This window comes from Colobus angolensis, unplaced genomic scaffold (assembly GCF_000951035.1).
Source record: "Colobus angolensis palliatus isolate OR3802 unplaced genomic scaffold, Cang.pa_1.0 Scaffold65, whole genome shotgun sequence".
Lineage (NCBI taxonomy): Eukaryota > Metazoa > Chordata > Mammalia > Primates > Cercopithecidae > Colobus > Colobus angolensis.
The window spans coordinates 1342736-1354814 of NW_012120154.1; the positions used below are offsets into that span (position 1 = coordinate 1342736).

The window sequence follows — 12079 nt, forward strand, 5'->3', positions numbered from 1 at the left end:
CTTTAGCCAAAAAATTGACAAGAGCAATTTTCACATACCCAAGAAATTCAAGCCCATTACCTCTTGGTCAAAGAGGTAAAGACTGCAATCAACCTGGCAGACCTCAGACCAAGCAATCATGTGCTTTAAGGCAATTGCAGAAATGGGAACAATTTCAGCTAATAGACTTACAAACTGTCACTCTTTCCCTTTCCTTCTGCCGGTTCCCCCAACCCCCCATCTCTCTGTCTCTTCCTCTCTTTCTCTCTCCTCCTGTGTCTCATTTGTCGCAGTTCTCTTACCTTTCCCTTCATCAACTTTCCCCACAATACATTCTGCTTTTTCCAAGTTCTTTTCTTTCTCCTTGAAAAGTTAATAACTTACCATGAATCCAGTTAGAGAAAGTGTATCTCACATACTTCCACTTTTAATTCTCTGACATGTTTCTTATTAAAATGACACCATGAAAACATCAATCCAAAACAACAAAAATAAGACAAAAAGAGCCCACCAACCTCGCTGGAAATACTTCGAGCCTCACTCTGCTGCTAGACTGATGTACCACTTGACGTTTCCTAAAGCAATAACAATTGTCTACAGAAACACCGCGAATCCTGCTGGCAAAACCCAAACATAAGAGAAGCATTAAAAATGCTGCCCCCCACCCCCAGATCAGAAATCATTTAATGAACCCCATCAGAAGGGTGGAGGGTAGGGTGGGGGTGGCGGGGGTAGATGAGAATGACAGTTGAGAGAGACAGACAGACAGACAGACATTTTACAAATCTCCAGGCTTCATTTTCTTTTACTTCTCATTTTCTATTCACGTCATGATTTCCCCTGGAATATATCACCGGGATTTTATGGTGCCCTCATGTTCTCTTTTTTTTTCCCTCTTCCCTTCTGTTCACTTCATGTTTGCTTTTATTGATTTGGGCTCTGAAAGCACGGCTTATTTATCATGGATTTGAAAGCCTCCATCTTCTTGCTCCGTTTTCACCAGGGCTGTGACATTGTTCACAAATGCTGCAAATCTGCTCAGCATTCCCTCTCCTTTTCCTCACTGCCTGTGCCCTGGGCTCCCTTAATTCTCATCTGGGCAAAGCACGGAAGTGTCAGCAGAGGACGGCATGACCACAATTACTTCAACCTTGTTGTCACTTTTACTTACGCTCCCAAGCCCTCATTTGTTGCTGGAATGCTGGTCATTTTTTTAGCTCACTGATCTCAAAGCTTGCAAAAGGGATCATTTATCCATAGAGAAGCTCCCCTTGCTTCATTTGTTAAGTCTATCCCAGAAAAGTGGGAGGGCCTGACATTTTTACAAGTAAAGGTACTATACTAAAAAAAATGCCAGTCAAAGGGATAATATGGCAAATTCCTTTCATCAAATGAATTATAATATTCTTATTTTTGGGAAATTTAGTTCTTTCTAATTTGAGTTTGGTCAGCTAAGGAACACCTCTTGTATTTGTCTTGTTTAAAATAGTTCTCTTTCTTTTTACTTGCCAGTTTTGATTAAATAGTGTCCCTATCCTAGATTCTCAAAGTTGGAAGTGGTCCAGAAAGTCAGTCTTTCCCTAATTCATTGAGATGATAGAGAATGGGCATTGGGGAGGGCTGGGATTGGAAAGAGTGAGCTGACAGCTTGGTGAATTATTTATGTTGAACCTGTTCTTTCAGCCTGAATTCTGTGCTAAGGACCACAACAAGAAAGAAAAAGAAAGAATGAAAGAAGGAACGAATGAATAAAAGAAAGAGAAAATGAGAATCACAAATCCCAAATTTCCATTTCTAAGCTTAAATAACCCCAGGGTCCTTGACCACCCTCTATGTCACAGGGTTCCAACTCCTTCATCTCCTGGTCATTTTCCTCAGGTCTCCTCTCAGTTATTCATTGTTTTTCTTAAAATACAAAATACATTGTCTAGACTTGAAACCAGTATTCAAGATATGGTCTGAGCTGGGCTGAGTAGAATAGGATGATTTAATCACTCCATTTGTACATGAGGATTTTGTAATTGTGTTACATTGTTGGCTGGTTTTTTGTTTTTTTTTTTTTTTTTTTTTTTTGAGATAGGGTCTTGTTCTGTTGCCCAGGCTGGAGTGCAGTGGTGTGATCACGGGTCACTGTAGCCTTGACCTCCGGGGGCTTTAGGCATCCTCCTGCCTCAGCCTCCTGAGTAGCTGGGGCTACAATTGTGTGCCCCCACACCCAACTGCTGTTTGGGAATTAAGCAACAACAACTACAACAAAAGCCCGGGTGTTTCCCAACGTGAAGATGGTCAAGCTGTGCCTCTCCACCTCTGCAACGGGTTTCTTGGAACCCAAACGCACGGCTTCACATTTAACCTTTCTGACTTTCATCTTGTTTCTGTTCTCCCGCTTTGGCCAATTTCTCAGCCTATCACAGTTCATTTGGGCATGGACTTGTACTCCTAACCCTCTGGTTATATCTTTCAACTCTTCTTTCATAAGTGAACTTCATGCCTTTTTGGGTTTTGTTTTATAGTAAATGGAACGTGGACTTTTGAGTCAGGTAGGGCTGGGTTCAAATCCTGGCTCCTTCATTCATGCAAGTTGGTTATCTTTGAACTCAGTTTCTTTACCTAAAGACCTCCTCCAGGTTGTCATTGACCCTTTAATCAACACTCTGAGTATCAACTTCAAACCTATCCAATTAAGTAGTTATCCTTCGGCCTATCTGTCCTCAATCTGATCTCTAGGGTGTCATGCAAAGCCTGGCTGAAATCAAACTGTGCTGTGCCTGTGGCCCTTTTCTCATATGTCACTCTAATAACCCCACAGGAGAAAGAAAGAAACCATAACAGGGTCAACTCTTCCTTCAGGGCCATATTTGGGGAGATGCCAAGTGGAAGAAACTCGTCTTTTCACTCATTGTTCTTCGGCATTTGCTTTTCCACTTTCCTCGACCTCTTTTGCAAGCCAAAGACTTTCCTTTGGTGAGGCAGCTGTCACCTTAGCTACTGTGTTCCTGTTCCTCCTCCACCCTATTCTCCTTGCTTGACAGAGCAAAGGCCTCTGTGTGTTGAAGCTTTTGACACACAACTTTCTTTCTTCTTCTTCTTTTTTTTTTTTTAGAGACTTGCTCTGTTGCTCAGGCTGGAGTGCAGTGGCACAATCTTGGCTCACTGAAACCTTCGCCTCCCAGGCTCAAGAGATTCTCCTGCCTCAGCCTCCTGAGGAGCTGGGATTACAGGCGCCCACCACCACGCCTGGCTAATTTTCATATTTTTACTAGAGATGGAGTTTCACCATGTTGGCCAGGCTGGTCTTGAATTCCTGACCTCTAATGATCCACCTGCCTTGGCCTCCCAAAGTGCTGGAATTACAGACGTGAGCCACCATTCCCAGCCTTGACACACAACTTTCTGAGGGTCATTTTTTCCATTTAGAATTTGTTAATGTCATGTTTGCCCCATGACCTCCCAGATCCACTCAAGTCTCTCTTGTCATTTCAGGCCCTCAGCAATCTTTCCCCATTCTGTCTGTCAAAATTAACTTTAGAAAATAACCTGCACCATGCAAACATGCTTTAGTAAATAGCTTCCCTTTGTTCTCTAAGCCCCCCATCGACATCCTTGTCTCTGCACTGGTCTTCCTTCTCCCATCAAACTCACATTGCTATGTATGGTGGTGCAGGTTGCTCACTGTACAAAGGCCTCAGGCTGAGGTTGTAGTAGGGGCTGAAATGCGCATCTGGTGCCCTTCTCATCATGGGGCTACATCTGTCTAGAACTACCTTGTTTTTCTTACTTAAACAAAGGCACCGGGTCTAATTTCAACTGCTCCTTTAAAGCTTTACTCAGGGCCTGCCTGCATCATATCCCATGGTCTCACTTTCTCTTACTCTTCTGGGGGACTTAACGTATCTACCCCTTGCTCAGTGCTGCCGCCATCTGGGGAAGCTGGGCAAGCACATGAGCCTTGGAGTCAGACTGCCAGCGTTCACACCCTTCTCAACTACTAGCTTTCTGGGTGACCCTTAGCAAGTTATTTAACATCTCTGAGCCTCAGTTTCCTCATTTTAAAAACAGGGATGATAATAGTGCCTGCCTCATAATGTTCTTGGGAAGAATATGTGGAATATTCATCTAATTCACTTAGTATGGTGCCTGGCACATAGTAGGTACTCCTCAATAGTTGTTAACTACTGTTACCTTTTTTTGTTTTTGAGACAGGGTATCATTCTGTGACCCAGGCTGGAGTGCAGTGATGCAATCATGGCTCACTGTAGCCTCCAACTCACAGGTTCAAGTGATTCTCCTGCCACCACATTTTGCATGCCACCATATCCAGCTATTTTTTTTTTTTTTTTTTTTTAGAGACAGGGGTCTCCCTATGTTGTTCAGGCTGGTCTTGAACTCCTGGCCTCAAGTGATCCTCCTGCCTCAGCCTCCCAAAGTGCTGGGATTACAGGCATGAGCCACTGTGCCCGGCCAGCTATTGTCACTTTTATGCATAGTCCTCAATAGTTAACAACTATTAAGACGTGTTGTGGCTCACAAGAAGTATGAATAAGAAAATGTATACCTCACCAAGTAGGGTTGTCAGATAAAATACAGAATGCCCAGCTAAAGGTAATTTTTAGATAAGCAACCAATAGTTGTTTTAGTATATGTATATCCCAAATCTTTACTTTCTCCACAGAAATCTCAAAGTGATGGACTGAAGCATTGTTCAGAGGAATAGCAAAGACTCGTTTGATCTTTTCACCCTTTCATCTCGAATTTCCCTGCTGCCCCTCACCTCACGCAATGCCTGTCCCACAAAATTTCTTACATGAAAACTGAGGAGTGGGCTAGCCTTTGGGATAAGCAGAATGAAGGTCCTACAATGAACCCTTTAGACGTTCTAGTGAAGGTTGTGGTTTGGAATAGAAGTATATAATCTCACTCATATACCTTGTGAGCCACAAAATGTCATACCTTCTGTTTTCTCTACCTTTCTTGTGTTATTTGCTGCTTTTAATATTGTGTGGGTCAAAAGGCAAGCTTTTACCATTATATATTATGGAATACTGTGTGTTTTGATAAATAGGTTTTATATATTGGAATTACTGTTCTTATAAGGGATTTTTCTTGAAGTCCGTATTTGTGGTAAAGCAGAAATCTTCTAAACTTTCTTACATATTCAGACATTTCTCTTGTGATTACTCTGGCATTTTACATTTTTACTCTCAAATTCACCATCTACTTTCTCATGCCTATAACTCGTCAGATTTCTCCATGCTTGGCATCTGCACCACAGCAAAAAAATTCCTGGGCACCAGCCCCAGTAAATTATTACTAGTCCCATCATGTAGTCACCAGGTTGACATTTACTTGTACCACCCATGTATCTAGTTCTGATGACAATCCCTTGAATTGGCTTATAATACCCTGTCCTTTCTTTATATGATTTGCACCATCCTAGAACCTTGTCTCTTCCTGGAACTATTTCAGAGGAAGTTACAAAACCACCAACAGTACCAAATGTGGTTCTGTTGTTTGAGTGATCTTCTCTCTTTAATAGCCTTTCATTTCAAGTCCTCCATTACTGACTCCTTGCACAGATTCTTCTCTCCCCTTCCTCTCTCTGTACTTCCAGGAATTGGTGATTTCTCCCCAGGTTTGTTTTCAGATTTTCTGCTGCTTAACTTTGCAGTGCTGTCTTGCCCACCTTCTCTCTCTCAGGAGTATCCATACGCTTTGCGTATTCGTTCAACAAGCATTCCCTGTGTCCCACTCTGTGTCAAGCCCTGTGTAGAGCATGAAGATCCAGTGTGGACTAGACAGCCCATCTTAAGACCTCAGACAGTTCAGTCTTGTAGGAAAGACAAACACGCCAGCCAAACCAGTGAGATCAGTGTGATAAATGAACCAAACCTTAAGTGGTTCAGGAACCCAAAGGGCAGGCTCTTAATCTAGCCTAGGATGCAGACAGGTGCAGGAGGGATTAGTGGAAGCTTCCCAAATGAGATGACACTTGAACTGAGTCTTGCAGACAAGTAGCTAGGCAGAGTAGAGAGCTCATATGTGACACACAGAGAGAATGGTTTGTGCAAGGAGTTGGGGACCCAACTGGTTCAATCATGGACGGGCAGGAGATGGGATCAGTGATCGGACTGGGGGCAGATCATGGAGGACATTGAAAGCATGCCAAGGACTTTGGATTTCATACCAAGGATGATGGGAAGTCACTGGAAATTTGATAACATTTGCATTCAGGAATGTTTAATCAGATGGCAGTATGAAGGACCGGAGGGCTGGGGGAACTGAAGATGAAGAAAGCATTGCAGTAGTCTTGGCTAGTAATGATGCTCTTTCTTTCGATACTGGGTCTTTCCATATGTTTTTATCTCTATAGTAAGTGCTTTACACATTATCCCATTTAAAGCATGCAAGAATCTCAAAATAAGAACTGCTATTGTATCCAACTGACAGATGAGGAAAGTGAAGCTCAAAGGGGTTAAATAATCGCCCAAGTTCATACGTATCAAAAAATGGTGGAGCCAGGATTCCAACTCAGTCTGTGCACTTAACCACTATTCTCCCTTGTCTTAACTCAAGTGAATCATGACCAGTTGGAAGGGGGCTAAAAGACAAAAAAGAGTCTAGAATGGTGTTATCCAATAGAAATAGAAGCAAGTCACAAATGCCAGCTACTATGCCATTTTAAATATTTTGGTGGCACATTAAAAAGTAAAAGAAAATTATTTTTAATAACTTATTTACTCCAATATGTCCAAAATATTATCATTTCAATTTGAAATCAATATAAAATATAATTGAGATACTTTGCATTATTTTTTCCAAACTAAGTCTTTGAAATCTGGTGTGTATTTTACATTTACAGCACATTTCAATTTGGACAAGCCACATTGAAGTACTTGGGACAGCACAGGTCTAGAATGACTCTTGGGTTCCTGCTGGGGGCATTAGGGTAGATGTTGGTAGCATTTTCTGAGGTAAGGGAATACAGAAAGAGAAGATAGAGGGGTGTTTGAAATGCTTGTGAATGATCTAGGTAGAGACTCCCAGTCAAGGGTTGGCTATGCAGGTGTAGAACTCAATAAAAAAGTCTGGGTAGAGCTATAAATTTGGGTGCTATTCCAATATAGATGATTGTGAAAACCCTGAGTAAGAAGGAATTCACCTAGAGAGATTATGTAGCAGGACTGAGCCTCTGGAGACAGCAGGCAGGGATGGGACATCTTGGTCAGGTGGAGGAGTTTATTTGTTCAGCAGGAGATGCATCTCCCCTTTGAATGGGAAAGGAGGAGGACAAGGATGCAGAAGGTAAGTTTGTATAGGTAAGGAGAGTGAGGAGAGGCAGGAAGTAGGTGGCTTTCTAATATAATGTTGGCAGCGGTTTTCAGCTCATTCTATTTTCTTTCTTCTCTTCCACACAAAAGGGAATGCTAGCTTTTAACCATGACTATTCACAAAATCTACACAAAGAGGCAAACAAAATGTAAATATTTGTCCAGCTAGGGACGAAAACCAAGATGAACACTCCTTTTTCATGTCACTATAATCATTTCCTCCTCTCTCTCTCTCTCTTTCCCTTTGTCTCTCAGGAAATTGCAAAAATAGTACAGAGAGGTCCCCTGTACTCTTCAACCCATTTCCCCCAATGGGGACATCTTACATCACCATAGTACGGTATCAAAGCCAGGAAACTGATATTGCTACAATACCATTAAATGGACTTCCATCTTCTCTTTTATAACTTCCTAGCAGGAAGTATCCTTAGTAAAAAGCATAAAAATGTGTGAGATGTAATGTTCAACCAGGCCAAGAGCTTTACGTGTGTTCAGGAGGTTTTATCTCTGTAACTAAATGACATGCATCAAATAACACACCAAATGTCACCTAAATGCTCAGGTAAAAATTACCTTCTTATGACCATATATAATTTGCACCAATGTTATGTGGTTAGACCAGGCTCTTCACTGCCTGTTTGGCGTTATCTCATTATGGAGAAGAGCAAAGAAGAACAGACAGCTCTGTTGTTCCCATTAGCATCTATAATGAGGAATCTGTGACTCAAAAGAGAGCAGCAACGTGCCCAAGCCTGCATTACTGTACAAACCAGGTCTTGCTAATGTTAGAACTCAAGCTCGGTTTATGACATAGCACTATCTCTTGGTAAATGGCTACTTCATACCCCTGTCTACACAGTAGAAAAACCAATGGATTAGGAGGGAGTTAGTATTCAGATGGGTGACTCCATTCAACTTTCAAGTGGGGAGGAACCCATAGCACCCAACACAGTAGGCTCCTCCAGAAATGCCAGGGATTTAATCAGTTCAGCTTACTAAATGGACTCGAAGTTGGGCATATTCCTTAAAAGCAGAATCAAGCAAAGAAAGCACTGAGAAATCTCTGTGCTTCAAGGAAACAAAAGCCAACGAGAGAATATTAAGCCAACTTGAAGGGAACAGTGGCTATCCATCTGCCTCTGCCAAGGTTCAACCAAGGTGAATAATCCATTTATTACCAAAGAATGAGAGAAGTCCCAGTATTTTCACGTAAGTGGTAATTTGTTAATGGGTAAACATGGAACGAATTTCTTTCTCCCTTGGAGATAAATGAGCTCTGGTTCTCAAAAACAATATTTCTGGCGAGAGATAGAAGACAAAAAAAAAAAAAAAGTGTTTCATCCATTAAGATTTGGAAAGCAAAGGAAACAAGTGTATTTCTGGAATCTGGGTGAAAGGAGTTTGGTCTTGACAGTTTCTGAGCAGCCGAAGGAGGAAAATGGTAGCAGGAAGAGGCAGGAACATGGGTGGTCAGATGCCTTTCCGGAGAGTGATCTCTCTAATGACATTTCTCTTGTCTGGGCTCCTTATTTATTTGTGGACCTGCACCTTCCTACTTACATGTCCACGTGTGGTATCTGTAGTACCAGTAAGAAAATAGTTTTTGTCTAATCCAGGAAGGCAGGCCTGAGAGCAATTTGCAGCGGTGAAGACAAACTATTGGATGAAGGAGACAGAAGGACAGGGTCCCCTTACCCTGTTGCAGCCACTGGGAAGGGGCCTCAACCCTCAAGTGGTGAGACAGGGCAGCACATGGGGGATGGAGGAAAATAGCTGAAATCAACTTGGCCCTGGAAATGGCCATTATCAAGTAGTCAGGGGTGAGAGGAAAAAAAAAAAAGTCATGCCTTGGATTGACTGGGCCTGGACGGACCAGGGTTGAAATCCAGCCGTGAGATCAGTTTTGTCATTGACCTCTCCCATGATGATGCGATTCAGCCATTCGTATCCGATCCTGACCGTTTGTTTGGGGAAGAAAAGATGCAGCCTGCATTTTGAAATCTGGGCAGATGCTTAAAAAGACCCTGCTCTCCATTCAGACAACAGGAACGCCACCAGATGTGACTTAAACATGCCTCCCTTTCAGCTGTTGAAATGTGAGCAATTCCTCCCATCGCTAGCCCACTGCAAGGGACTGTTTTTTTCAGGGTCTTTCAATCCCACGGCTGATTCACATCACAGGGATTCCCATCAAAGCTCCACAAATCAACAATGAAATAAACCCAATGCCAGACCAACTTGTACACACCGGTGGGCCGAGAGGGTGGGGGGTCCAGTCGGGGCACTGTGCCTCACCATCACTTTCCATGACAGAGAAGGTAAGTGGGGACAGCATGGCCGGCGGGGGCAGAATTAAACGTGATCAACGTGACATCTGCTTTTTCTTCTCTTTTCAGATTTCACAGAAGTGAGCATGAAAAAAAAGAGAAGAGGGGAGGAAAACTAAGGAAAGACAAGTTCCTCTCTGGGAGAAGCAATTCTAGTCCTGAATTCTCAACTGTACATTCCACCTCAGAAAGCCAGTGACCGCATCTGCTGAGCACAGGGTGACAAACTGGGCTGGATTCAGGCTGGAACCAGGCAGTGGGTGGCGGCTTCTGCCTCAATCTTTCTGCAATCTCCCTTCCCCATTCCAATCACGATAAATATATTTATACTCACTTGATTATGTCAGCCAGACAATACTCTCCTAATTGGCAGTGATCAGGATTTCAGAATTGTTTGGGCGAACCTGCTGTCTCTCTATCAGGCAAAGCGATAAGGGGCCGCTAATGCAGTCCCTATTAACAATTTCCAGTGGAAAAAAAACCAATCCCCCGACTCGTGCATGGCAATGAATTTTCCAAACTGCTCCTGAGAGCCAGTGATTGAGGAACTCAGACTTAACATGAACCGGTCCAGCACAAAAAGGTTTTATGACTCTTCCCCACCCCCAGCTCGAGCATGTAGAAAAAACCATAGCCACTTCCTTATGCTCAAGGTTCCTTTGTTCTTTTGCTTTTTTGCTCTTTTCCTTTTTTTTTTTCTTTTGTTGGGCTTACGGAGCTAACTGTCATTTTTGGTTCTTGGTTCTTTGTAAATTTCAGGACATCTGGCACACAGTTTATTTCATTTGCTAGCTCTGGTATTTGTAGATACGCACACTCTCTGCTGCGTGTGCATGTTAACACTTCACATGTATAATTTATGCATGCATAATTTGGAGCTTGAGAGGATAGGCTTATTTTGATGTTTAAGTGTAACTACACAGCGCCAATTCGATTATAAGTAATTACTCAATAAATATTTATCAAATGAATGAATATACCAAGAAGACAAATATGCAACTGTCATTCATTTATTTATCAGACATTTCAATACCTAGTGTGTACTAGGCACTGTGCTAGACACTGAGTATTCAATGATGCGTACCCCCACTTCCTTTCCTCAGGGAGCTCACAGTTGAAGGATAGGAGGCAGACACATAAATAGACAATTGTAAGACATCATGGAGACACAGTGACTGAGCCCTATGCAGGGTAGCATGGAGCTCCAAGGAGGAAGCTTGGTCCACCTAAGGGAGGGGCTGAGGCCATGGAGAGTCTCCTGGAGGTGATGAGGCCTAAGAGGGGAGGTAAAGGCTTCAGAAAATAAGGACAACACAACCAATGGCAGGATGCAAGAAATAATAGGGTGTTGTGGGGGAAGCAGCAAGGCAGGGAATTGGCAGAGATGAAGTCAGGGACTCAGGGAGGTACCAGATATGGGGCGCTTGGTGTAGCGTAAGGGAGAGGAGCTTCAACTATCTCAACTAGGGCAAAAAAACATAAACAACTCCTTCATTCATCCAAAATGCTTCTGGATTGCACCAGAATTGGTACATGCACACCTCAAAGCAGAATTTGAACTGGCCTCAGAAGCACTGCTGGAGCACAGGAAGATCTGAGGCCACATGCTGAATCTGTCATTGGGGAGACGAGCAAGATTTAGTTTATTTCTAAGTTGAGAAGGTGGACTTGGAGGGCTCCAAGATTCCTCCCAGCTTTTACATCTATGCCACATGGATTCTTTGAGGTTTGTGTATAGGCCACACTTGGGCCTATTCCAAGTCCAAACTGCGGCGCTAAAGGAATGAGGCTGGTTCCAAGCAGCACACAGGATCACAATATCACTGTCTTACAGTGCACAGACAGGTAGGCACATTGAGGCACAATTTCATATGAATCTCTGAGAAGTATTCACAGGAATGTAATGTATGATGGAGACATCCCATTGTCCCCAGCCTGGGTCAGGGTCTCATGATCTCAAGTCTGAAACACATCCAATTAATTTGGAGCACCAATCCCTGATAGATTTAGTTTCTCAAAAGCACTGTTCGGCTCACATCATTTCTACTCAAAACCTCTTAATAATTCCACCTTGCTTGTAGAGTCAAGTCCAGTCCTTAGAGTGGCATAGCATTCAAAGTCATCCCAGTCCATCCCCACCCTGCCTGCTATAACCCCCACCTGAGCTTTGGTTCACAAATGTTCCCATCACTCCGCCTTTACTCACTCCAGCTCCCGACTTCAGGTCCAGCTCAAACTCAAGTCCATCTCCTTTAGGATTACTGTCTTGTTACTCCTGTCCTCTTCCAAACCAGTGCAGAGCTTACTAACTATGTAGTTCATTGGTGACTTTTTTTTTTTTTTTGAGACGGAGTCTCGCTCTGCTGCCCAGGCTGGAATGCTGTGGCCAGATCTCAGCTCACTGCAAGCTCCGCCTCCCGGGTTCATGCCATTCTCCTGCCTCAG

The 12079-nt window shown here is 43.1% G+C and overlaps 1 protein-coding gene across 7 annotated transcripts in view; it reads right to left on the reverse strand.

The window, feature by feature from the left end:
• GRAP2 (GRB2-related adaptor protein 2) overlaps window positions 1–12079 on the reverse strand; it is a 70780-nt gene that overhangs the window by 33571 nt on the left and 25130 nt on the right. For 2 of the 7 annotated variants that reach the window (XM_011964182.1, XM_011964178.1), the window contains exon 1: window positions 9969–10231. The exons of 4 other annotated variants lie outside the window; for them this stretch is intronic. The gene's annotated coding sequence lies outside the window, so the exon portion shown is untranslated. Of the gene's footprint in view, window positions 1–9968; window positions 10232–12079 lie in introns of those variants that run through there. One more of the 7 variants, XM_011964183.1, reaches the window with a different exon arrangement.